We start from the raw sequence: 26052 nt of genomic DNA on the forward strand, positions 1-26052 counted from the left end.
CAGAAGTGCAAGCTGGATTTAGAAGAGGCAGAGGAACCAGAGACCAAATTGCAAACATGCGCTGGATTATGGAGAAAGCTAGAGAGTTCCAGAAAGACATCTACTTTTGCTTCATTGACTATGCAAAAGCCTTTGACTGTGTCGACCACAGCAAACTATGGCAAGTTCTTAAAGAAATGGGAGTGCCTGATCACCTCATCTGTCTCCTGATAAATCTCTATGTGGGACAAGAAGCTACAGTTTGAACTGGATATGGAACAACTGATTGGTTCAAAATTGGGAAAGGAGTACGACAAGGCTGTATTTTGTCTCCCTGCTTATTTAACTTATATGCAGAATTCATCAAGCGAAAGGCTGGGCTGGATGAATCCCAAGTCGGAATTAAGATTGCTGGAAGAAATATCAACAACCTCAGAGATGCAGATGACACAACCTTGATGGCAGAAAGTGAGGAGGAATTAAAGAACCTTTTAATGAGGGTGAAAGAGGAGAGCGCAAAATATGGTCTGAAGCTCAACATCAAAAAACCGAAGATCATGGCCACTGGTCTCATCACCTCCTGGTAAATAGAAGGGGAAGAAATGGAGGCAGTGAGAGATTTTACTTTCTTGGGCTCCATGATCACTGGAGATGGTGACAGCAGTCATGAAATTAAAAGACGCCTGCTTCTTGGGAGAAAAGCAATGACAAACCTAGACAGCATCTTAAAAAGTAGAGACATCACCTTGCCAACAAAGGTCCATATAGTAAAAGCTATGGTTTTCCCAGTAGTGATGTATGGAAGTGAGAGCTGGACCATAAAGAAGGCTGATCGCCGAAGAATTGATGCTTTTGAATTATGGTGCTGGAGGAGACTCTTGAGAGTCCCATGGACTGCAAGAAGATCAAACCAACCCATTCTGAAGGAAATCAGCCCTGAGCGCTCACTGGAAGGACAGATTGTGAAGCTGAGGCTCCAATACTTTGGCCACCTCATGAGAAGAGAAGACTCCCTGGAAAAGACCCTGATGTTGGGAAAGATGGAGGGCACAAGGAGAAGGGGACGACAGAGGATGAGATGGTTGGATAGTGTTCTCAAAGCTACCAGCATGAGTTTGATCAAACTGCGGGAGACAGTGGAAGAAAGAAGTGCCTGACGTGCTCTGGTCCATGGGGTCACAAAGAGTTGGACACGACTAAATGACTAAACAACAACAACAAATGGCTGCCATCTATATTGTATCACACATGGGGCAATGAAGCCTCTCAGATTGACTTATTGAGCTGCTGCAGGTGTATCCAATAAGATGCCCTCTAGATGTTGTGGACTCCAACTCCCATCAGACCCAGCTGGCATGGCCGCTGGACCGAGATGATGGGAGTCAACATCTGGAAGCAGGGGCACAACCTACTGGGGTCCCAACGCTTTTGCCCTCCCCCATTGTTTATTTGGGGAGGACCACCCCTATGTTCAAAAAGATCAGGTCCAAATACAGAGATGAGCATGGTGCAGCTTCAGTGGTGAGCTTCTCCTTCTCCTGCTGTGGAAGCCGCCCCTGGCAGGGGGCGGTGGCAGGAGGAGAAGGAACTGCCAGCCATTGAACCTATGCTGCCACCATGTTCTGATCTGCTCCCTGGCTCCTCCCAGTGTCCTGATTTGGCATTGACCCTCCCCCCCATCTGCCTCACAGGTTGGCATTTCTGTCTGGAAGGAACCAAGTATCATGAATTGGCTGGATCCAGAGAGTGGTGGGAGGCCCAAGCTGGGGGACTCCCACAGGAACCCACAGGGGAAGAAGGCTCAGAGCCAGGAGATTGGTGGTGCATGGTCAGAGGGAGCAGACCTGGAGGAGAAGGTGTTGGAAGCTGAAAAGGCAACAGGGTCTAGTGAGCAGGAAGCTCCACCCCCCCCCCAACCTCCACCCCGGTTTCCCAGAACACAGAGAGAAATGAAGATGGTGCAGCAACGAGAGACAAGACGACAGAGCCTTAGACTGCTGGGAAAGGAACCAGGAGGGGATCCTTGGGGCAAGACCTACTGGGAAGAGTTGCTATGATCACTAGGCATGTTCTGTTCGGGTTTCTTTGAATAAAGAGCTAATTTCACTGGGTCCTAATTTCACTTACACTGGGTGCTTTATTGCTTTATTGCTGACCTATGCCTGACTCTAGCTCCTGACATCAAGGTGGCTGTCCCTAAGTAGGGATCAATACATCTGTCAATTTCATTTCTTTAGGTTTATCATTTTTCCAATTTTAAATTCAGAGCTCCACATTTCCACAGCAATTTCCCAGGTACAGTTAATTTAATTAATCAGCATTTTAGTGCAAATTTCTCCTAATAAACACATTTTATACACAGTTTTCTGTAATATACACATTTCCCCAAGCAATTTCCCCTAATAACATGAATTCCTGTATGCGCTTTTCACTAAAATATGAATTTTATCCACATTCTCCCCTTAATATGTGCATTTACGTACATATTGTTTGGCTGCAGAAGGATAGCTATGTGTCAGTCCACATTTGGTCTAAGAAGTACAGATAATGTAGATTCCTATTAAAGTTCTCCTTTCTATTCTTGAGATATTGGGATGTCATGGAATGCAACAATCCTGATAATCAAGAGGCAGTAAAATGAGATGGTTTGATGAATTTCAGATATAAGATCTAAATAATGAGCCAGCTGGCTGCAGGCCTCTAGCTGTGCTTGCATTCAGAAATGAGCCTAGAACATTACCCCAAAGTCTATGAGAGCATGGAAGAGAAAATAACTTCAGTAGTGGGTAGAGGTAAGGATAGCTTCACTACATCCCTCCAGAGGGCTCAGCTCCTTACCTAGTCCCAAAGCTCTACCCTCTTCACTGGCGGAGGAAGAGCAGTGAGGGGGGAGTGCACCGTCAGCAGCATGATCCTGGTGGGGTGCCAAAGCGGCTGCCCCCCCCCCCCGCTGGGCACCACGCCCCCAGAACACATGCCACACCCCTGCGGGCGGCGTGCCACACCCCCAGGACATGCGCCAGCCCTGCCTCCGCCTGCTCTCCGCCACCCCCAGCCAGAGCATGAAGCTCCGCCATTGACCCTCTTCCCTAGTGAACTACACCCCATGTCCTAGCTTCCTCCATACTGGCTCCCATGGTATGGCCATTGGTTCTTGGCCTGGCAGTCAGCTGCCATCTGCTCACATAGGCAAGACCAGAGAAGAGTGAAAGGAGCAAGTATTTGCTTAAGAACTAGCAACCTTTTCTCCTGGTGTAAATCTTGTGGAAATTATAACAGGCATAAACTGGAAATTTAAATAAGGTTTCAATAAGCATGCTCACTTGACCTATTTGAACTCTCCTATCTGATGATTCTGAAATGTTTTAAGATTCCATTTAAAAAAAATCAATAGGATTTACTTGGGAGAAAATATGTCAAATAGACTAGTATGAGCATAAAATATACAATCATTTATTTTTCAGACATTTAGCATGTGGGGTAAAGTTCACGACATCACTGTGATGCAGATTACCTCTTCAGTGGCCTCCCTTATGTTCCCAATGGCTACTCCACAAAACCATTAGATCAGGGAAATGCATTTGCTAAGGCAAGAAGTGTGTGTACACGTATTCATGTGTGTGCATGAGAGAAAGCGTTATAGTTATAAAAACATGATATTTAAAGCTGGGGAGGAACATCAGATGTACACTAATCACTTTCACTTCGGATCTCTCAAAAGGAAGGATCTACTGCAACAAGCTTTGAGATTTGTTCCCTTGAAACACATCACAAGTCACTTGCACATCTTCCTTTGGCAATTTCACCAGATTTGGGTCATGTTTATGCATCCTTTCAAGTGTCTCGAGTAAAAATTTTTGCTGCTGCTATTTTTCTTTGCTGCCTTAATTTGTTTACCTGTTACTAAACTCACTATTGATTTAAATTAACTTTGCCAAGGCTCATTAGCTCAGTTAACTTGCATGCACTTTAAACACACTCGCATATGTACAGAGGCTGATGTGCACACAGAAATACCTGAGTTGTTTCCCCACCTCTTTGAGTAAACAAAATACCAGCAGCTCTTTACTCTGTAGGGAAGGGGGGGAGGGCCCTCTTGTGAAATAAAAGGCAAGATATCGGGAAATGGGATTTGGAGTGTTTTGAAAACCAGAAGAAGAGTTTCAGTTTATAGAGACAGAGATAGAAAGAGATATGAAAACCTACCTGTGAAGGACTCTACATCTGAAGTGCGTAATAACCTGGTGCAATGTCTGACCCCATATGATGCAAGAAGCCTCTGATTTGACGAGGATAATGGTGGCTTCATTTTCCAATCTTGCCCGATCAAATGGCTAGTGCCTTCATCCTACACATGGAAAGGCTTGTTGCTATGTAAACTGCTGATATGTAAACTATTTTTATATATGCAAATTGTTTTATAATTTGTTAATTGCATGGTGAAATTGTTCTGAGGTGGTTTGTTGGAAGGTGGTTTGTTGTTGAAATGAAATACAATAAAGCAAAACAAAGCAACAAAAATCTTCTGTAGCAGAAGCTTGTGCAGATTACCAGGTGACTGAAGAACATTATAGGGCATGTGGGGATGCACTTTCAATTGCCAGGACTTACTACATCCATATTCCAATGGACACACCTGGGGCAGCATGGGGTAGTGCAGAATTAATCTGTATTAACCTTTTGTTTTCCAAATGGAACTACAATACAATATGATGATACGATATGATAATCTTTGTTGTCATTGTCCCATACAGAACACTGAAATCACTAGACTGTGAGAAGGCATTTTTTATAGACATAAAATATGCAAACAGTGTGCAGCCTAAGTCACATACCCTTCAACATTTCTCCAATGAAAATAGGGATGTCCTATTCAACAACAACAACTTTACTATTTATATCTGGGCCATCTGGCTGGGCTGCCCTAGTCACTCTGGGTTGCTTCCAACATATATAAAACATAATAAAACATTAAGCATTAAAAAAAAAATCCCTATACAGGCCTGTCTTCAGATCGCTCAGTATTGGAGTCGAATAACTCCATACCCTCCCAAATTTCTTCCATGAAAATAAGAAAAAGTGGAGCATTCCAGGATCAAATCAGAAACCAAGATGACTTCTGTAAATCCGGGGCTGTTCCTGGAAAATAGAGACAGTTGGAGGGTCTGAAATGAGAGCCCTTTGCCTAAATTGGGCTCTTAGCCTATTTTTCCTTACGTAGACTTTTGACTTGAGCATGACAATAGCATGCCTGATTCATATTCTTCTGTTATGATTCTTCTGCAGACTGCTGTTGCCATTAAGGTGATGCTTCTGGCCGAATCTCCCCGCTTCAGTTGTGCCAGTTTTCCTGTATAGCAGGAGTGGAGGTATTTTTTTAGTCCAAAGGCCACACTGGTTTGTGGGAAACCATGCATGTGAAGCCAGATGCAAAAGTGGGCAGAGAATTGGATGTGACTCTTTCCTTAGTCTACATTCCAGACAGTCAGAGGTTTCTAACACCAACCCACCCACACTCCTTTCATTCCTCCGTCTTGGTAAGCAAGATGCATTGTCACAGTTCATGAACACACATTCCTGTCAGGCAAATGCATTTGAGGACGGCACGGAGCAGAGGTGATAAGAAGAAGTAGCCTGGGAGGAGGGACTGTTGCCCAGAGAGAATTCTGAGGGCCAGGTAGAAAGGTTTGGAGGGTCACATGCAGTCACCAGGCTTGAGTTTCTCTACCCTTGTTGTACAAAGACACACCACCGTATCATTTTCATTAAGAAGAAAACACATTAGAGCCCCAACTTCATCATACATTTAAAACCGTATTATACCACTATAAACATCCATAGCTTCCCCCAAAGAATTCTGGGAACTGTTTTGAATTAAAGGTGCTGAGAGTTGCTAGGAGGGCCCTGTTTCCCTCACAGAGTGGTTTAACAATCAATTCCTCGGGGAACTGAAGTTATGTGAGAAAAATAGGGGGTCTTCTAACAACTCTCAACACCTTTTACAAAACACAGCTGCCAGGATTCTTTGTGGGATGCCACAACTGTTAAAAGTGGTGTGATACTGCTATAGATTTATAGTGCAGATGGGGCCCAGGTCTTTCCTAAATGATGCCCTCAGTTTTAGTTGCCAAACCTAGCAAATGTTAAATGCTGGAGGTGCAGTGATGGGGAGGAACAATGTCTGCGTCATAAATGAAAAGCAGCGAAGGAAGTGTCACAACTTCATTTTACAAACATAATGCATTGTCATGGCAACATGACTCCTAGCATTCTGTTTTTTAAAAAGGGAGCACTGAAATGTGAAGAGTGATGCAAACTCCTTCCACAATGTGACAATTGTATAAAGAAGCCTACGTTGATAGTACACAGTAATTCAAACAAATACATCTTGAGATCTTTTATACCTAGACAGAGAGATTATGCATAACATTGTCTATGAACCCTGTTAGTTTGCAAATTTGTGCTATTTGTTCAAAACCTCACTAGGGATTGAGGCAGAATTATATGAGTCAGAATTTTGGACTGATCGTTATACAGTTATGGAAAACCCTTACGTGTTTAGAGGGTTAGAGAAAGAGAACCAGACTTGCTCAGAATTTGAAATGTTACAAAATGCAAAAGTTGCCAACCTTTTGCACACATTCAATGAGCACATTCAGAATTTTGAGAAAGTCCAACAGTCGTAAGTCACAAAATGTCTGTGCCATATCACAAAATGGCTGAAGAGGGGCCATGGCATAATGACAGCCACTACTAAAAGAACAGAAAAAATACAGGACCACAAAACTGGATGCTTTCCCCATCAGCCACCCCATCAGTGGGGGAAAGGCCACTGGCACACTCACAGATAGAAGCTCTTTGCCCTCCCATCCTGTTCAGAACAGGTAGGAGAATAGGCATCTGATGAATAGTGGGTATGTTCAAGGGAGAGCATCTTCAATGCAGGACCTGAGGAGGAAACGCAAACAGTCTCTTGCGTAATGCTGAGTTTTGAGGGGATAGTTACTGAGATATTCTACAGACACCTTAGGAGGCACCCTAGACCCATGCAGAGAGGAAGGGGAGCTCAGGGACATAGAGGGCTAAGCTAATCAGGGAGCCCCACCAGGGACTGGCTGCCTTTTTATTTGAGTTTATAACTTTATTCTAACAAGATTCCCACCCAGTGCTTCAAGCAAGCTCTGAATGGGCCTGCTGGTGGGCCTTCTGGTGCCCATGAATGACAGACTGGTAACCACTTTAAGGCTTAACACACTTACATGTTATTGCATTGGCAATTAGGGCAGGAAACATGAGGCTTGTAGACTAGTTCAAGCCCTATTGCTGGAGGCAGAAAAAGTCTCTGGCAATATCACTGCAGCTGTAGTGTCTTGTTCACTTTGGAAACAGACATGGAACAGCAGGAAGAGGGGCCTGGAGGACCTCTTCCATTTTCAAAGCAGCAGCATTGGGAAGAACCAGTGGCGTAGCATGGGTTGTCAGCACCCGGGGCAAGGGAAGTAATTTGCAGTCCCTAACCCGGGGCAAGGCAAGTAATTTGCGCCCCCCGCTGCACTGTCCCTCCCCCAGATAGTCCCTTGCTCTCTCTCCGCACCGCACCGCATGCCTGGCACCCCCCCCCCACAGTGGGCGGCGACCTGGCGGCTTGGATCGGATTTGCACAGCCAGCACTGCAGTGAGAGAGAGTGAGTGAGCCAGGTAGGTGCAGAGAGCTGCGAGTGTGAGCGCCCCCCCCCAGATGTTGTGCCCGGTGCGGCCGGCCCCCCCTGCACCCCCCACGCTACACCACTGGGAAGAACTGTCTGATGGTATGGACATAGAAGAGGCTGCCTTGGAAGCTCTTCTTCATTAGAGGTTTTCTAGCAGAGGCTGGGGTATGGTGAAACAGTAGATTTCCTGCATCGGCATGGGATGATCTCTGCCTTTCCTCCCAACTCTCGTAATTCTGTCAGGTTGCATAACAGGCAGTTGAGGGACAGAATAAATGAAGAAGGCTTGTCTCTTTGACTTTGCTGCTTAAAACAATTGCTGCTTAAAACAATTATATTTTTATAATTGATGAAGGAAAACACAACATAGGACTGAATTAAGTTAATCAATGTCTTTTCTGTCCATGCCTCATCCAAGCACTACTTGATGATCTTGGGCTGTGAATCCTAAGCCAATATATAAATATGTTTGCGCCACTTTGACCCACAAGGACAGATTGCTTGGCAAGGAATAGCACAGGGCAATGGTGCTAGAAAAGAATCCCAAGCAAAGCACGCTATGGTCAGGGAGCACCCTAACTTCTGCCTCAGGGTGATTCATTTGCTGCTTTCATCCCTTTCCTAACTTCTTATGTTTGTGGGCCATGTGTTATGTAAAGAGCATTGGAAACATGGTGCCCTCCTTGAAATAAATTGCTTGGCCCAAGTCTATCCATCAAATTATAAAAAAATAAAATACTGCTTTTCAACTGGGATTTGCTACTCTTCAGACATGAAGAGATGATAGGTGGATAGATGCTTGAACGAGCTTGGAAATTGAACAATTGCTGATGTGGAAGAGCATCCTCTTGGTTAGTGATGAATCGCCTCAGTCTGCACTGAAGCATCCCTATCTGTGCATACAAGACCTGCACTGAAAGATGCAATAGAGCTTTGCCATGTTTTCAGGCCAAGTACAAACTTGCATCTGTTATCACCTGTTTCCCAAATCTCTTCTAAAAGCAAGAGATGCCAGTGGGGTGCCACTGCTTTGTTTTCTCCCTGGGCCCACAATCAATGACCTAGCAGAAATCTTCCCTACTCTTTTGGCCCCAGGATGCAGAAAGGTTTAAGTGATGCAGTCCCTATGTGCCTGCTACCTCTATAACTTGTTTCACACACCTCACTATAAACTGAGCAGGACAGGACCACTGTAGAACTTACATGGTTTCATTTATGAATTTTCACTGTAGTAAGTTTACATGTCTAAGGAGGTTCATATACCCCATCAGACCAGTCTATCAACTCCAACATGGACAAAGCACTAGGGTTGATGGAATATGTCTTCCTCTGGGGTACAGAAAATCTCCCCATGTGTCATCATCTCTACCCCTCAAGTCAGCAATCTTTTGGACACTAGCTCTCCTCTCCTCACTGTCATCTGAGCCCAAGAGTGGCTAGATTATCATTTCACTGAATGCATACCACTGTGCGGTTGGCAAAACAGCATCGACTACAGCCTTCTTCTGCAGCCTGAAACAAGGCGTGGTGTGGGCCTTCTACCCAAGATTGTTTTACTTTGATGTTGAACAAGCAGGGGTAGTACATGCAAACAATGCATTCTACTATCAGTCTGAAGTTGTTGAGGGTTTTGCCATTGAGACCATTTTTTGAAACCCATTTGCAACAAAGCCTGTTTACTGTTGTTAACCACCCTGAATGGCTCGCTTGACCAATTTTAAGAAATGCCAAATCTGTGTGAAGTTTTCTTGTCCTTGTGGCCTGTGTGATCCAATACCCATATGCTTGATCTGCAGATAGATCCTTTATGACAGTGAAGTAAGAGGTTCTCCAGTTGAGAGTTTGGTAAATGAAAGATTAATTTCAAGATCTTTAGCATCTTGCCAATGGTACCTGCCCACTTGCTATTTAGAAAAGATCTTCCTATTAAGCATTGTGATCAAGTGTCACAGGGGACACTCACTGGTGTGGACGGCACAAACCAACCAGATGCTTATGACTAAGCTAGACCTCTACCCAGTGCATGGTACCACCCTCCCAGCCAGTGCTAACATTTGTAGAATGATCTCCAATGGCCTGCAGGCTCTTATCAATGTCCTTGTTCATGAAATCTACAAGACTATTAGCTGGTTTTTCTCTCAAGCCTTTATCCAGAGTGAAGATATCTTCCACCTGGCTCACTGCACACAGAATAATGCCATTCTTTGATGATGCTGGGGAACTGCTGATCTGAATTGTCTGCTTTCAACCTAACTTTAGTTGTATCTTCACGGCTGTCAAAGAAGATGTAGTCAATTTTACCCTTCTGACAAAGACCATCAAATTCCTGATCCAGGGATTTCATGACTTTTTCATTGTATCCAATGAAATTATACTCAGAGTAGATCAATTAAAACTACCCTTAATTTCAATGAGTCTACTTTGTGGGTGTGGTGGTCGTGTTATACACATTTTTGACATAAATCAATAACCAATTGAGTAGTACCCTGTTCAAAACTAGAGTGTATTTTTGGCCACTGTCACATATATTTCTTTAATTTTATTTTAAGAGAAATAGTCCAAAGATTGAGATTTCATGTCCATTAGTTGAAGAAGAGCTATTTACATTTGTGAAGAGCTCACATCTGTGTATATTTACTGCTATGCTCCTGTTGCTTGTCAGTTTATTGATGTGCAACATAAAATCGTGCCTATCGGTAGTGTCTGTGTGACTCATTCCTTTCAATATCCCAAACATCAGAGTGAGCTTCTCTGTCAATTCAGTTTGCCATAATTTGGCATCCAATTATTCAAATGGGAAAGTCAGGACTTTCCAATAATGTGCCACCATTAATGAGTCTACTTTGAGAATGACTAAAACTATGTATATGTACATTAGAAGCTTGAACTGCAGTAAGGTTGTTTCCCTCTGCTACTTTCCAAGTCACTTTTTATTTCACTTTTATGTCGCTCTGGAATTCACTGACCCTAAAGCCCTGCCAGGCTCTTTCCTTGTTTGTTCTTAGGTGCCTGGCCAAGGTACTACTGTTCAATTATGCATTTTACTTTACCAACGGCTGACCATGTCCTACCTCAGTAAAGACAATAAGAAGAGTCCCATGGCTGGATCAGGCCAATGACCCATCTAATCCAGCATCCCATTCTCACAGTGAACACCCAGACCATGGTTGCTATCTGGGACTTGCACCTACTCAGTCCTGGCGAGTTGACTTACTGAGAACAAAATTAACCTTTTAAGTTACATGCTGAATGATCTCAGCTGTTGCACTTCCAATTGGCTTAATTAATTAATTAATTAATTAATTAATCCTTTACTAATTAATTAATTAATTAATTAATTAATTAATTAGTAAAGGAAGCTAGAGAGGCTGTCTATTGTCTGCTGAATGCCTGGGATTAGTGCCTTGCTGATTTAGTTTTTAGGAGAAAATCTTCTTTGTACCTTTACACACACACACACACACACACACCAGTACATAAAGATATTAAAAAATAATAATTAAAAATATATTTTTATTAAATTTTTGTGTACAAAAACACATGCGTTGTCTCTTTTTTCAAGTTGTGTTTTCTACAATTCAGTTTCATTTGGTGTGAAACATTAGGATTACATACAATGTTAGGTTAGGAAGAAAAGAGGGGGAAAGAAGGGGGAATGGTGTGTGGGGTGGGGTCAGGTGGTTATGTTTCTATTTTTCTGCTTAGTGGGGGGCGGGGTTGTGTCAGCGTCACTTGTGTGGATTCTCTATTCGCTCGTTGTGTTTCCTTGGTGGTGAGAGAGGTTGGGGGTGGCCTAGGGTGCATTTTAAGGAATCCACTTCTTTTTAAAAAAAGAAATCTGTCATGTGCACCGTAAGCAGCCTACCTGCCCTCCCATACTTACAGAAAAGGCTGGGTTTTCAGGAAACATGGATCCATGGAAAGGCTCCAGAATACAGACCATTGTTGAATGAAAAGCACCCCCTTCCCACCTGGAAAACAAGGTAAAAGTGACAAAAGGAACCTGTACCCCACCCATGAGAATTGCAGACAGATTTTCCTTCCATTTTGATGTTTTGGGGGTACATATTTTTAAATCAATAATTGGTGCAGAATGGTCAAAAACTGCACACCCAAAAATGGCAGAGCTCTAATTGTCTTATTCCAGTACGTTTCCGAGCACAATTCAAAGTGTTGGTGCTGCCTTTTAAAGCCCTAAACAGCCTCGGCCCAGTAGAGCTGAAGGAGCGTCTCCACCCCCATCATTCAGCCTGGACACTGAGGTCCAGTGCCAAGGCCCTTCTGGCAGTTCCCTCACTGCAAGAAGCAAAGCTACAGGGAACCAGGCAGAGGGCCTTCTCGGTAGTGGCTCCCTCCCTGTGGAATGCCCTCCCACCAGATGTCAAAGAGAACAACAACTACCAGACTTTTAGAAGTCATCTGAAGGCAGCCCTGTTTAGGGAAGCTTTTAATGTTTGATGTATTACGGTATTTTAATATTTTGTTGGAAGCCACCCAGAGTGGCTGGGGAAGCCCAGCCAGATGGACGGGGTATAAATAAATTATTATTGTTGTTATTATTATTATTATTATTATTATTATTATTATTATGGCAGTGCTCTACAATAGTGGTGAAAATCCTTCAGTCCATGGAGCTAATTAAGTATCCCCATTTGCCCCACAAGTCTGTTTTGGCCTTGCCATAGTTAACTGAGATATGCCTGATGTCATATACGAGGTCAGTTCTGAGGCAGGCCAGGATGTGGATGGGCCAAAGGGGTGTGATTTGTACTTTCAAGTCCTGAAAATCAGCTGTGCCTTTGCCCTCACTGTTTAATTTCACACTGAATGTGCAAAACCGAGTCACCAGATGCCATTGGGTGAATGACAGGTGGGAGGCCCACACTGCCCATCTGTCAGACTTGGTCCATGGCAGGTGGGGTGGGGAAGATAAGGATGCAGACAACTATATGGGATCTATCTCCTGCTCTGCAATTTAGGGTTTCATCCTACTCTCATTCTGATACAGAAACCTACATTGAAAATTACAAAACACAACTGCAAGCATAGCCACCTTTGTAAGTTGAGTCAATCAGATCAGGGCTCACAACAAAAGCCTGGCTTTAGGAGACCTGTCAGAGCAGAACACATTTAACAGTTTCCGATGGGAAAATGCATAGAAGAAAATGACAGGTTTGCTTTTCTGTTGTCTGCTAGCAAGAAATGTGAACTTTTCAAGTGTGGCTGTGCCTCAGATAAATACAAGGGCAGCAAAAAAGATTGCTGTGGAATCAGAGTGACCAGTCTGCACCCCTACAATTTCAGTGGTGGTTTGCTGACACTTGAGAGTGCCTTCACAAAATCTGGCAAGAAGGCGAGATACAGTGACCCCCACATTGCTCCCGTGAAAGATTGCCACATCAGGCACACCACTCAAGGCACTTCCAACTGTGGAAATAACCTTTTGTAGACCCCTAATGGGGAAGCTGTCAATGTAATGTGCTCATTATTGCATGGAGCTGCTCCTCATGTTGATCAGAGCAGCTGCTTGGAATACCTTGAACAGCAAACTCTGGGGAATGTATATGAATGCCAGACAGGGTGTGATGAGGTGGCATAGGTCACTTTAATTGGTGTTGCCTCTGGATGACATGAAGGCACCCTTTTTACACTTAAAGCTGCCCCTAACCTGAGTTTCATTCTCATGTTGGGTGCATGTCAAGATTGATAGCATGGCACACTGTATCTTTTTTACCAAATAAATAAACAAGATCCTAGAAACATCATTGTTTCACCCTTGATCTTTCTGCAATATAATTTGTAGTCTAGGAACTAAAAACACACAGAAAATACATAGTTGTGACTATAGATAGAACTGTACACATGTATTTACAGTGGTGGCTCCTCTTTTAGGGAGACAGGGGCACTTCTTCACCAAACCCAGTCTGCTCTCAGCCAGAACCTATGCTTGCCTTCTCACAACTTGTCATAGTGGTGTCATTGGCAGTCAGCTCCCTTCTCCTTATTATCAGCGCTGCCCTTGTTGAACTCAACTGAGAGAAGAATGGGACAAATCTTGGATGAGTTGGCTGTGCCTGTAATTAGTTCTGGCTTTACCTACAGTTCACCTCCTTGCCTTCCACCCTATTGGTTTCAATGGCCACTGGTGACCAGCCACCACTGCATACCTGGAGAGAGATTTTGAATTGGGACCATGAAATCAATTGGCATTATGAGGTAATATCGCACTTGGACTACTGCAATGCACTCTATGTGGGGCTACCTTTGAAGGTGACCTGGAAACTATAACTAATCCAGAATGTGGTGACTGGGAGTGGCTGCCAAGACCATAAAACACCAGTCCTGAAAGACCTTCACTGGCTCCCAGGACATTTCCGAGCACAATTCAAAGTGTTGGTGCTGACCTTTAAAGCCCTAAACGGCCTCAACCCAGTATATCTGAAGGAGCATCTCCACCCTCATCGTCCAACCTGGACACCGAGGTCCAGTGCTGAGGGTCTTCCCTCACCGCAAGAAGCAAAGTTACAGGGAACCAGGCAGAGGGCCTTCTTGGTAGTGGCACCCGCCCTGTGGAACGCCCTCCCTTCAGATGTCAAGGAAATAAACAACTATCTGACTTCTAGAAGATATCTGAAGGCAGCGCTGAAGGCATCAAACATGTTTGATGTTTTATCATGTTTTTAATATTCTGTTGGGAGCCACCCAGAGTGGCCGGGGAAACCCAGCCAGATGGACGAGGTATTATTATTATTATTATTATTAATACAGTAACTTAAGAATTTGACCCCAAATCACCTTCTCAAAATCTCAGCAAAATGAGTTTTTGTACAAACTCTAATTATGATGATATATTGTCTCACGCGTGTGCACACGTGCGTGCACACCTGCGCGCGCGCGCACACACACACACACACACACACACATATATATATATATATATATATATATATATATCACTGTGGTCAGTGTCTTCTTTCTGAAGATTCCCAAAGTGGCAGATTTACAGGATTTAAGACTGGTTTCCACAAGAGGTATTATGAGCAAGGTCACTGCAGGTCATGAAATTTTCATCAAAATAATGGCAGAGGAGCCAATAATACAAACATGTTTGTTTGCTTTGTTGAATGCCATCAGTGGGCAAAAGCATGATCTTTATTGAAGGAAGAACTCCGGTAGAAAATGCTGAGCAAGGGCTTCATTGTGACTTGCAGCCACTTAGTAGCCTTATCCTCCATGAATTTGTCTGGTTGGTTCCACATCTTGTGGAAACCAATCCTATTGTTTGACAATGTGTGAAGAAGTCCTTTGTTTTGTCACTCCTGAATCTCCCACCATTAAACTTGTTTGGATGACACCCAGGTTCTGCTGTTATGAGAAACAGATACACATTTTTCTCTACACTGTCTCCCTATGATGGTTTCTACCACAGTGAGGAGATCACCAGAAAGCCTTTGGTGCTCGATCTCAGTGTTTGGGATGAACGATGGGGGTGGAGATGCTCCTTCAGGTATACAGGTATCCCACCCCCAGGAGGAAGCATTCCCTGTGAGAGCCACCTAGTGTTCCCAAGTGATAAGACCAGTGCTAGATGTGTAAGTTTTCTGGAGGTGGCTCTACTACTGAGTCAAGGCAGACAAGGAGGAACTACAATGCAAGAAGAAGCAAAAGAATCTTGCTTGGTCAGATCATTGGTCCATTTAGCTCAGCACTGTCTCCCCTGCCTGGCAGCATCTCTCCAGGTTTTCAGACATGTGTCTTCCCTAGCATACCTGAAGATGATGGGATTAAGCTTGGGACCTTTGGCGAGCAGTTTGTGCTCTGCCACTGAACTGCAGGCATTCCCCAAGGAAAGCCACCCAACTTGGGTGAATGCTTTCACTCTTATATGTGATCATGAGAAGAAAACAGAGATGCAAGCTCCATATGCCTTAGTCTGCAGAACTTTAGAACAGGAGTAGCCAACATGGTGAGATGGACCTTAAGTCCCATCCTCACTTATCATAAACTCTGCTGGCTGGGGATGATGAAACAATAATCCAACTACGTTGGAGAGCACCACATTGGTTTCCCCTGCTTTGGAATACATCAAATGAATTTTGTCAGTCTCTCTTAAAAGAATAAAGAGGGAGAAAGGCCACATCCTTAAAAGGTTTTACTCCCACAAAATCTATTTTTTCCTAAAAGCCATGTCACAAAATTTTCCTAGCTATGTTTGAAAAGAACAGGTGGGGGGAGGGGTGCAGATGTAGTTCGCAAGAAAAAAGATCTATTTGTAAGAGAACTGACAGGAACAGACCTTTCTTGGCGACAACTTTGTTCAAGACTGCTCTGGCTGTCACTCATTCAAAGAACTAATTAATGCATTACAACATTACAACATCCCCCCCAAAAGCAAGATAAAAAGTCTCCCCTCCCAATAATATTTGCTGTGTTTCTGTGGTGATGTTCAAAATTAATTACAGTATGGTGACATTTAAATAGGTATATTGAAATAATTAATCTGTTAACTTGCCTGCTTATGGCTTATGAATGGGTCAAAGGAAAGAAGTGATTTCATGTTTTCTGACTGGCATTCTCTTTTCTTTTCATTTGCATCTTAATCCCACCATTAAGGTGGTTTTTTAAAAAGAATAATAATACAAAAATGTTTAATTTAAAACCTTCAAAGTGTGTTTTTTCCTCCACTCTTTTATCCTTCACAACACTTCCTTAGTTGTTTTGAATAGCCTAGAAAAATAAAAGAAAAAAGAAGAGACAAGCACATACCATTTAGATAACATGTTTAACTGAAGTGAGCAAATTAATCTTTCCCCCTAATTTATCCAGTTCGGTTCACCAGTGAGAAAGCTGTACCACAAAAAAACTGGTCACAAGATCTAGCTAGGTCATGCCACCAATTTTATGGTGTATAAAACCTTGCACTAAATAAACCTTCTGGATAAATTTGGGGACGAGTCCTAGTTCAGTAGTAAAGTGCAGGTAGGAACATAGGAGTTGAGTTCTGGTTCAAAGCCAGAACCCACAGAGAAAGTGGCAGGACAGGTTAGAGGCTTCAGGACCACGGATAGCTCTCCAGTTCAAAAGGATTAGGTGACCTGTGTTCAACACTACTGCATGCCACTGCAACTCAGAGTGGAGAATAGTGGGTAAAATGGCCAAGGTAAATAGCATTGTCATGATTCCTGAATCCACAGCAGCTAAGAAAACAGACCAAACTCAGGGCTCTGAACTGACTGCTGGAGATCAGAAGACTACTGTCCGTGAGGCTGTCAAACAGGAGCCCTCATAAGAACTTGACCACCAAGACATGCAGTGCCAGAACCCAAACACTCACAACCCTTCTCCTGGGCTGTGATATGCCTCACACTGTACATTACCAGTCCAGTGGTGCAGGAAGTGCCTAGGAAAGAGTCTGTGAAATGGAAGAGAAGTGCTTACCTTCAGGCCAGAGGTTTGGTCTGCTTAAGCTCCAGAGTTATCCACGTGGGGATGGAGAATACCTGCTTTGCATGCAGAAAAAGTCCCTACTTCAATCCCTAGCATGTCTGGTAGACTCGAGAAGGACCTGGTCCTGAAGTTACGGAGAGCTGCTGCAAGTCAGTGTGGACAATACTGAGCTACATGGCTTGAATCAATATAAGGCAGCTTCATGTGTTCTTAATCAGATCCAATGTTTAATAATATTAAAGGAAAAATAGATGTCAGCAGTGAGAAAAGTATTTGGGGTTTTTTTATAATTCAATGAAAAGCTGTTAAAGGACATCAGTTTCCCATCAGCGTACGATCCTTACTAAGCAGAGAGCCATCAAGTATCAAATATAGCAAATGGTTAAGGATTGCAAAACTGTGTTCCATCTTTTGTTTCTCCCTGCAATTGCCCAATTATTTGACTGATACTTGACTCCAACTCATTTCATCTCTCCCTGTAATCAAAGAAGCACACTGATAGGGGGAAAAATATCATTAAGACCCCAATTAATCAGGGAGGCATTGATTTTTGGACAAACAGAAAGTGTTTAGAAATGCTAGCCTATTATCTAGTTCTACACGAGAGCAAAATGGGTCTGTGCTATTCAGAAACCTCACTGTGAAGTCTGTCTGTATTAAATTAATCCAACAGTTGCTCTTGATATATTTTCCTGGCGACTGCTATTATTATTATTATTATTATTATTATTATTATACATTTCTTAGTCACCGTTCTAAAAAATGACCCAAGGGTGGGCACACACACACACACACATACACACACAATTTACTTCATAAAATTAATAATGAAAAATAATAACACTATGGGAATTAGTGTTTTGGTTTGTTACTATGTTATGTATTTTTGCATTTTTATATTGTAAACTGCCTTGTGAGCCTGTAAAATATTATCCACCACTTGATTGTAAAAAAACACACAAACAAATCTCAAAGTAGATCACAAAAGGATAAAGCAATAAAATGGAGGAAGAATTCACAACTATACTTTACAGCATATCAGCGTTGAAATACTAAAACAGATTAAGATGGCCTTCTTACAGCTTGCTTGCCCAGATGCTTAGAAAGAATGTTTTTAGCAGTCACCAGGAAGGGTAGTGAAGGTGCCTCAATAGGCAGGGAGTTCCAAAGTACAGGCACTGCGACACTCGATCAAATTCCTACAAATGCAGAACTTTATAGAAATACAAAATTTAAAACCAAACAATGGGCTGCATACAAAGCAAGTCTTACTCAGAGCAGACCCATTGAAAATCATAGGCCTGACTAACTTGGGCACATTAATTTAAATTGGTCTGGTCTCAGTATAACTTAGTGGGATACAACCCAATAAAAAAACAGTGAAGCCATATAATAAAAGCACTTACCCCATAAAGAAAAGCAACAGAATCAAGACTAGACGAATCTACAGTTGACCAAAAACAAAGACCGCTGATCAGCAACAAGACACCATCACATACTGTCACATGCCAGAGTGAAGAGGAAAGTTTGGGGGCCAAAAATACTCTGTATTGCCCATGCTGGGGCAAGCATTCTATATATCCATTGCTGAATTCCCAAGTCATCAGGCCAATGGGTTAATTTATGTGGTTAGAGTTTAGTCTAGCAACTGAACTGCTCACTGTGCCAGCCTGCTCCCCACCCAGAATGCTCCCCACCTGGAATGGCTTTTTCACATAAAGTTTGGTTCATATCTCTGCCTAGTCTGTAAAATCAGATTTCTTCCTTTTGCGTAGAAAGAATAGAGATGATGTTGTGGCTCTTGACTGACACAACAAAGGAGGTATATGTTGACAACGGCAGTGCTGACTGTTGCCTATTGGCCTCCCTAGTAGGGTGCAAGGCAGGGAGGCCAGTGGTAGGTGGATCAAAAGCAAATGACAGTCAGAGCCACCTTCTGAGTTGACTGCAAATAAGATGGCAGGCAAGTGGTGGCTGGCTGAGAGCACACTGGGGGTGGTTAGGCAGTCCCCATTTGACCTAATGGATCAGCCTCCATGGCTTTACTGCATCCCCCCCCCTTCCTTCCTTTGTTTTTCTTATAACCTGTGGAGCTGTAAAGCTGTGATATCCTACAGGGTCTGCCATAGATGTACTTCTTAAATGAAACTGCATGCTGCTGTCTTGCTATGCAGTGTTGCAGAGCTTACTTCATTATCACGCCCCGGCAGCCAGAGGAAGGAAGCAGAGCACCGCAAAAGGACTGTCAATTGCCAATCTCAGTTCAAGTTCAGTATAATGCCTCTGCCTGTTTTGAATGCATCTCTACGCACGGACATCACCACTTGCAGTTTACAGGTGATGCTTTCCATACTGCCTCTTTGAGCAGCAAGCGGAGGGTGGGGGGAGAGGCAGTGAGCCGGAACTCCCTGCTTTAGCTGAATAGCTTGCCAAATTGTTTGGCTGCTTGAGCTCAATAATATATTTTGAGACACTTGGCTGTGTGCAGCTCCATAGATCTGGTTGGCTTCTTGCACACTCCTCTACGGTTCATGCTTCGCTTCTCGGGCGGGGAAAATAAATAAATATTAAGTGATAAGCAGCTATAAACACCGCCATCTGTTTGGAAGAATACACACACTCTATTGCAGCCTTTTCTAACCTGGTGTCCTCCTGATGTTTAGACTAGGACTTCCATTATCTAACAGCTACTCATCTTGATCATTATGTTCTACCACCGCTGCCTGAGGCAGTATGTTTCTGATGATCAATTGCTGAAAACTGCAGGAAAGACTAATGCTGCTGCATTCAGCTCCTCCTTCTGCGCTCCCCATGGGCATCTGGTTCCCAACTGTGAGAACAGGATCCAAGGTTAGATGGGCCAGTAGCCTGACCCAGCAGGCTCTTCTTAGGTACTTAACCCTGACTATCGGCCATGGTGGCTGGGGTTCATATAGTGAAATGAAATAGGATCGGACAAATTCATGGAGGATAATAATGGCTTCTAGCCATAATGGTTATGGTCTACTTTCCCTATTGAAAACAGTGTGCCTCTGAAGGCCAGGAGCTGGGAATTACAAGTCTGGTGTTTGCTGTTGCACACATATAATAGGCATCTGGTTGGCTGCAATGAGAACAAGATGCTGGACTAGGTGGATTCTTGACTGATTCAGCAGAGCTTTTCTTAATGTTCTAAGGTTGTAGAAGGCTGCTCCTATTCACCTACGACAGCTACAACTCGCAGAGTGTACCTCTAACCAGGGAACTCTGGGAATTTTAGCTCTGGGAAGGGAATAGAGATCTCCTACCAACTCTCAGCACCCTTAACAGACTACAATTTCTAGGATTCTTTGGATGAAGCTGTGACTGTTTAAAGTAGTACGATACTGCTTTAAATGTCTAGTGCAGATGGGGCCTAGGATAGCTTGAGTAATTTAACTGAGTCTTCTCTGAGGGAAAATTAGCTGAAAACCTTGAACTGTAGCACTGCTGTTAGGAAGCGAGGATACACTGCATGATTTTGCTGCAGGTCCCACTTGTCATCCCTTATCCTAGAGTCTGGCTGCTTTGCATTTTTTTTTGTTAAGCATTATTTAGCAAATTTATTAGGAAACAAGTCTGCAAATTCAGCATTTATTAGCGAAGGAAAATTAAAATGCTAAGCTGTTATACCAGGAGAGAAAGCCTCTTCATGTGGGAACCATGCAAAGATAAGTACCAGTACAGGAAGGGACAAAATCAAATAAAATGGTGAGTGTGACAGTAATATTACAATGATATTGTACTACTACCAGAATTGGTTGCTGGAATATTATTCTCAGCAGTTTAATAAAAGAGAAATGGGATTGATTCAACAAGGTGTACCCTAAATGCTACTGTAATATTTTCTACAGTACTTTCTTTCACAGATATCATTTTACTCATATGAAAAGACATCATATGAAAACAGGCTTCATTTTTTAATGAAAAGAACTCTGGAAAAAAACCTCCAATGGCTTCCATTTTCCTATTGGCCAGAGGTACTTTGGCATTCTTCAGCTTTTTCCCTTTTCAGTTTACCTGTCGCCAAAAAGAATGGATAATGGAAAAAGTATGTCAAGGCTACCTGTACCTTTGCATATTTCATACTTCTCCTACTTGCAGAATTTTGTAGACAAGCCTCAAAAATCCAACCAGTGAAGGAAAAGAATCAGATTTCATTTGGTTCTTAAAATGGACAATGGTTCCCTGTACAGTATATATTGATTGGGTCTAGGGTCAGCCTGCTCATGAGATGGGATGAAGCAGCCACTTCAGGGGTAGAGACCCCCAAAGAGGCAACAATGTGGGCACCAGACCACCACCTCTGCCACTGGCGAAGAAGTAGCACCAGGATCAGCACTGATTTATGCCAACATCTCACGGGATTTTGCTGAAATTTTGTGAGAATGCATGGAGCCTGAGAGATCTTGTAAGATTTCAGTGAGATCTCACGAGCCCTAATTAGCTCGGCAAGCCAAACATTAGAGCAATGGTTCCTAAGCAGGGACTTGCTTCAATATCTTACAGGCTGTGGTAGGATGCAGTAGCAGGGAAATCCCAGGCAGTGCTGGCCTGAAGAAGAGCACCAAGATCTCCCTCCTACCCAAGCTGGGCATGCTTAAAAAGTCTTGCTGGACTACTCAGTCATCCATTTCTGCAATCTCCATCCATTCTGCCACCTGAACTGAAGCCACATGCTTTGCCTTCCTGAATGGTACATTATACGGTACACAAAAGCACGGAATCAACAGAATGGCAACAAAATGTGGTTTTGTTAGGTCTGGATTAAGACCTTTTGAGGCCCTAAGTACTTAAAAGTTTTTGATGGCCCCAACCAATAATAATAAACAGTAAAATAAAATTGTCCTTTTCAAAATGAAGCAAAATTGCAAATAATGTTTATCTTTGCATATTTTCACTTTATTTATATCTGAAAAAACTCTCCTACTTTTTCTAATTGCAAGGTATTTGATCAGAACTAATCTTACATAATATATCTGCTTCTATACTTAGTAGAGTTGATGCATCCAGCCTTCCTTGTTGCATAGTTGTTCTGTTGGAATTTTAATATACTTCAGCTGCGTAAATGAACACTCAGTTGATCAATTTGTGACCATTAAAGTTAAAAATCTGGTAATAGAAAATTTCTGTGATGCCCCCTTCCCTTGATGACCTAACCATGTGCTTATTTTAAAGGTAAAGGTACCCCTGCCCGTACGGGCCAGTCTTGACAGACTCTAGGGTTGTGCGCCCATCTCACTCAAGAGGCCGGGGGCCAGTGCTGTCCGCAGACACTTCCGGGTCGCGTGGCCAGCGTGACATCGCTGCTCTGGTGAGCCAGAGCCGCACACAGAAACACTGTTTACCTTCCTGCAAGTAAGCGGTCCCTATTTATCTACTTGCACCCGGGAGTGCTTTCGAACTGCTAGGTTGGCAGGCGCTGGGACCGAGCAACGGGAGCGCACCCCGCCGCGGGGATTCGAACCGCCGACCTTTCGATCGGCAAGCCCTAGGCGCTGAGGCTTTTACCCACAGCGCCACCCGCGTGCTTATTTTGCTTAATGATTAATCCAGCCCTGGCTTTTGTGGAGGCCCTGATCTTGATTCAGAATAAGGAGTGCAATTGTTAACATCTTTACAAGAGGGGGTGGTCCCTGCCTGCCTGAAGGAGGCAGGGGTAAAGCCATGCCTTAAGAAACCTTCCCTGGATTCAGGGAAGGTTTTTTTGTAATCAAAAAAATCAAAAAACAAGAAATTAAAATATATATATCTAAGAAATTGAAAGAATTGAAAATCGAAGATAAGAAAAATCAAAAGATTGAAAAATAAATTTGAAATACAATAAATAAATAAATAAAGCAAGTGAAGTGGCTTATTTAAGAAAAGAATATTGTGAAGCAGAGAGAATGCTAGATTGATTAAGTTTATTTATGCAACTCTTCTTACTGGCAATGAAGTTCTAATTTTGCTTGTCTAAATACTTAACAGAAATGAATGCCTAACAAGCAAACAATGTAGATCTCTGGACCCACTCTACATTTGTGGTGCCTAAGACTGTACAGAATTGGAAAGCACCCTTTCAAAATCAGTTGTTTCATTTCAGCTATTCTTGGGCAATGATTGAAATCCTTTTGGGGGTGAAGAGAATTGGAGCTGCTATTCTTTCAATTTTGGGGCATTCAAAATGGCTACCAGGATTAAAAAACATGACTGCCTCCTTTGCTACAAATGGCAGTTCACCATCATGGTAGACAGCAGTTGAATATCTGCAGAAAAATACACACTGTTATAGAGTGGGCAGACCATCCATCCAGCAACACATTTTATTTAAGAGGTATAGTGTTGAATATCCCTATAAAGAAAGGGTAGTGATTGAAGTAGGCTTGTTAGAAATACAAAGTCACAGTGTGCTATTCTGTGCAACCCTATTTTTAACTCTGAACTACTAGGGCAAACTTCTTTATGTTTGGATTTCTTTGTCTTTTTTTCTAAGAATGTCTTGCAACATACCTGCCAAAAAAAGAAGCTTATTTTGAGGGGAGGGATTGGATGTTTTTGCATGTATAAGCAGAAGTAAGGTAAAGGTAAAGGGACCCCTGACCATTAGGTCCAGTCGTGACCGACTGGGGTTGTGGCGCTCATCTCGCTTTATTGGCCGAGGGAGCCAGCGTACAGCTTCCGGGTCATGTGGCCAGCATGACTAAGCCACTTCTGGCAAACCAGAGCAGCGCACAGAAATGCCATTTACCTTCCCGCACTATCTACTTGCACTTTGATGTTCTTTCGAACTGCTAGGTTGGCAGGAGCAGGGACCAAGCAACAGGAGCTCACCCCATTGCGGGGATTTGAACCACCGACCTTCTGATCGGCAAGTCCTAGGCTCTGTGGTTTAACCCGCAGCGCCACCTATAAGCAGAAGTAGGCCCACTGAATTCAGTGGAGTTCATATGCTGAAGAATTAATGAAATTACCTGGAGAACCAAAGCTGAGAGATGGGCCATTTCAAAAAATAATTTCTCCTCAAATTATTCAATCAATTCCACAATTTTTGTTTAATGTCCATTTCTCCCCAGTTCTAGATCCTATCTGTGGCATATATTTAAAGCAGTATCATACTATATTTAACAGTCATGGCTCCCCCCCCCAAAAAAAAACAATAATTCTGGGGGCTGTAGTTTGTTAAGTGTGCTGAGATTTGTTAGGAGACCCCTGTTCCTTCAAGAAGTTACAATTCCCAGAGGGGGCATTGACTGTTCAAGCAAACTGCAAATTGCAGCTCTGTGAGAAGGAATAGGGCTCTCTCAGTAGCCATAGCAAACTACAGTTCTCAGGATCCTTTTGGGGAAGTCGTGATTCCTTAAAGTGGCATCAGTATTTTAAATGCAGAGCAGACAGGGCCCTAGCGAGGCCATAGATGCCATAGAATTGTAGAGTTGGAAGGGACCCTGAGGATAATCTAGTCCAACACCCTGCAATGCAGGAATACACAGCTGTCCCATTTGGGGATCAAACTTGCAGCCTTTGTGTCCTATAAAGAGAGACAGCTTTCATCCACTTCTATGGGAAGTGGGAAAAGGGATACAAATTCTATACATTTTCAGGAGGTGGAGAACTTTCCATATGATAGGAGGTAACAGAGAGTTTCATTGTGTTTTTCTTTCTTTTATGTAAAGCAGACATTTGAAATGTTAACAAAGATTTACCAGCACAAGTAGATGCCAAGGAACTCTCCTCTTTTTAAAAATATTTAAATACCAATTTTTGAATGTTTTTCCTTTTAAAATACAGATTTCTAAATACATGTTAAACATTTTTCTCTAAAACACAAACAAACATACATTTTTTGCATTTTTCAAGGAAAATTGCATAGAAAAGTTTAGGAAGGGTGAAAGCTCATGGATGACTAACCTGATCCATGCATTGGTCCAGAAGGTCAGATCAGGTTGGAATTTGCCAAGATGTAAATCCTCAAGCATATCTGTGTACAAATGCATTTGTGCAAATGTTTCATTCATTTTAGTGTAAGCAACATCCAATGTACGTCAGATGACAAATGATATTTATTTAGCCAAAGCAACATGAGGTTTCAGTTGCCCAGCCTTAAAAAGCATGGGAATTCATATGGGAATGATGCAGCGACATTGTACAGCAAGCCCCAATCTGCAATTTTAATATATACTAATGGAGCACAGTGACATTGGGGTTCGTTTATCCAGTAAAACACTCTGGACTGACATCAGGAATCATCTAATATAATGATAAAAAGCTCTTTCAAAGGCTAAAATGATTCAGCTGACAAACTGGCAATTACTCCCACAGACTCTCCAAGCCTGTCTTTAAATAAAACATTTGTTAAAACATTCCACTCTGTGCCTTGTGTCACCTGCAGAAAGATTAATTCTATGGTACATTCTCTCTGCAAGGAATTTTCAGGCAGTGTTTGGTGTTGTGAAAACGCACACACAGAATTTTACAAGATCTCCACTTGTGATGCCTAATTAGCATTCCTTTACAAACCAGTGATCTCATTATCTAGTTTGAGTCATCCTTTTTAAAAAAAATTCTCTTTGTATTTTTCTTTCTTTAACTAATTTGTAATTAAGATGTGATTAAATTAATCCCATATTTAAAAATGCGGATTTGGGCTTTATTATTCAGTGCAAACACTTATCTTCTATAGGTTTTCTAAAGTTATTTCCCTGGACTGGAATTCTGTAACCATTTATATCTGGGGCTCTCAAATTAACAACTGATTTAAGAAGGGGAGAAGAGGATACGGCTCTATGCCCACACTCAGCAAACACAGGAAGTATGCAGTGCCCAATTGGTGGGTGGTAAAAGTATGGTGAACTCATTCTCAAAGTGCAGGCCCTTTTGTAGAGAAGATGACAGCACCCCCACCATCCCCAGAACAGGG

At 42.7% G+C, this 26052-nt stretch overlaps 1 long non-coding RNA gene across 1 annotated transcript; it reads right to left on the reverse strand.

Moving 5' to 3' along the window:
- Window positions 1-6874: 6874 nt before the first annotated feature.
- Window positions 6875-25357, reverse strand: LOC310668997. The gene is made up of 6 exons (XR_014506953.1): window positions 25044-25357; window positions 18216-18334; window positions 17127-17259; window positions 16349-16415; window positions 11572-11659; window positions 6875-6927 (listed from the first exon to the last, which is right to left on the reverse strand). It is a non-coding gene; the product is annotated as an uncharacterized lncRNA (long non-coding RNA).
- Window positions 25358-26052: the final 695 nt, after the last annotated feature.

This window comes from Podarcis tiliguerta, assembly GCF_965153285.1.
Source record: "Podarcis tiliguerta genome assembly, chromosome: Z".
NCBI lineage: Eukaryota > Metazoa > Chordata > Lepidosauria > Squamata > Lacertidae > Podarcis > Podarcis tiliguerta.